Source organism: Callithrix jacchus, chromosome 9 (assembly GCF_049354715.1).
Source record: "Callithrix jacchus isolate 240 chromosome 9, calJac240_pri, whole genome shotgun sequence".
NCBI lineage: Eukaryota > Metazoa > Chordata > Mammalia > Primates > Cebidae > Callithrix > Callithrix jacchus.
Window position 1 is genome coordinate 42626019 of NC_133510.1, and position 2295 is coordinate 42628313.

At 42.0% G+C, this 2295-nt stretch overlaps 1 pseudogene; it reads left to right on the top strand.

The window, feature by feature from the left end:
- The first annotated feature begins 297 nt into the window (after window positions 1-297).
- LOC128928544 (large ribosomal subunit protein eL29 pseudogene) lies at window positions 298-1073 on the top strand (annotated as a pseudogene).
- The last annotated feature ends 1222 nt before the right edge of the window (window positions 1074-2295 follow it).

Below are 2295 nucleotides of genomic sequence, written 5' to 3' on the forward strand. Positions count from 1 at the left end.
GAGACAGGATCTCACTCTATTGCCCCCAGAATGTTCTCAAACTCCTGAGCTCAAGAGATCCTCCCTCCTCAGCCTCCCACAGTGCTGAGATTATAGGTATGAGCCACCACACTTGCCTCTTATTCTTAAGAGCTCAAAGAATAAGCTTAGAGTTTGGAAAATAATGCTAACAGGATGTGTCCTTGGTGATCACCTTTGTGGATAAACAGTGAAATTTCCCAATAAGTAGGTATTGATCTCAAAAAGTGGAGGAATAAAAAAGGGCATTATATTTTGGAAAGAAAAGTAGAACAGGTGACAAGAAACAAGGTTAGGAACTGGGGTGGCTACAAGACTCTGCTTATGAAGCCTTAACCTTTGGGACTTTTTTGGACTATGGAAATATTAAGTGTATGGTCAATTTTTTACCTACAATATATCATAATTCTATTTGGTTTCTCCTCATGCTTAAGAATAGTCGGCTACAGCAGCCAGACTTATGGTGCAGGCATGGCCAAGTCCAAGAACCACACCACACGCAACCATTCCCAAAACTGGCACAGAAATGGCATCAAGAAACCCCAATCACAAAGACATAAATCTCTAAAGGAGGTGAACCCCAAGTTCCTGAGAAGCATGCACTTTTCCAAGAAGCACAAGAAGGGCCTAAAGAAGATGCAGGCCAACAACATCAAGGCCATGAGTGCAGGTGCCGAGGGTGCCAAGGCCTTCATAAAGTCCAATGAGGTTAAGCCGAAGATCCCAAAGGGTGTCAGCCACAAGCTGGATCGACTTAACTACATTTCCCACCCCAAGCTGGGGAAGCATGCTCGTGCCTGCATTGCCAAGAGGCTCAGGCTGTGCCGGCCAAAGGCCAAGGATCAAACCAAAGCCCAGGCTGCAGCTCCAGCTTCAGTTCCAGCTCAGGCTCCCAAACGTTCCCAGGCCCCTACGAAAGCTTCAGAGTAGAGATCTCTGTCTGCCAACATGAGGAATGAGGGACTGGTGTGATCCTCCACGGGCTGACGTCTGTATGGGCCTGGTGTCCTCCAGTGCTATCCTCCCGTGCGTTGACAGTTCTGCCATTACTCTCTTTACTGCCACCTCACAGGGTTATCAACATGTAGCTGAGGTTTGCATTATCTGTTCTAGTTATAAGATAGATCAGGTTATGCTACAATAATAGATAACTCCCAGTTCTCAGTAACTTAACCCAAAGTTCTCAGTGCTGTTTGTACAAATAAACCTGAGACAGGAAAAAGAAAAAGAAAAAGAAAAAAAGAATAATCAGTTATATATTTATAGCCCTCCGAGGTGGCAGTAAAGAAGGTAATGGCAGAAATGTCATTGATAGTGAGGCTTTATCCCATGTTCAATCACTACATCCTTGACCATCTCCTGCTCCACAGAAGCCTTTTTAGACATGGCAGTGCCACACCAAGGAAGAGAGGGGGAAACTATATATCTCAGATGAGTGGTAATTAGTGATCCCTCAGAAACAAACATGAACTAAATTGCCTCTTCTAAATATAGCATAGGGAAGTGATTCTTAATGGGGAGAGAAATCTGGCCTTTAGGTTATTTATGGAAAAGCCTCAACTGTCTTAATAATATAATCATGTATTTCCTTGCACATCATAGAAGGAATCATTTCATAACATCTGCATGTGTTTTATAAACAAACACAGATACTGACCATCAGCCAAGCAAGAGATGATCAGCGATTCTTTCATCAAAGCATATTGCAGAGTTGCTTCCTTTTCCTAATTTGTTTCTATGAATAATCTGCGGAGTTGTGCAACATGTACATGACACATGGAAATCAGAGTTATGACTTTTATGTAGACCACATTGTTTTTTTGCCTGTAAATTGCCTCCAAATGGCTTGAAAGAAACACTGCTTTATAATGCTTTCAAAAGAAGGGATACCTGAAAGCATTTACACTTAATATTTGGTAGAGCCTATTTCTGTGACCCTGCATCACACCATGGAGACAGGTGCTATCAGTTAGGGTTTCTGCGTAAGGAACACCCCCACTCAGGTATGAGAGAGTTTAGAAGTCTTGTGCTGTAAAGGTATAGCAAGAAAATATAAAAGCCAACTGATTGGAAGAAATCTGCAGCATCCTAAGAGTCACTGTAATTAAAACACAGCAGTTTGTAATTATTCTGAAGGAAAATAACATACTAAGAAAGGCACAGAAATACAATGTGGTTTCTCAAGGCCCTGTTACATTAATTCAAATTGACTTGGGCAGATATGAAATCCTTAGATGAGCTGAAAACTAGTTGGAAGGCCTGAAACAAAAGAAAATG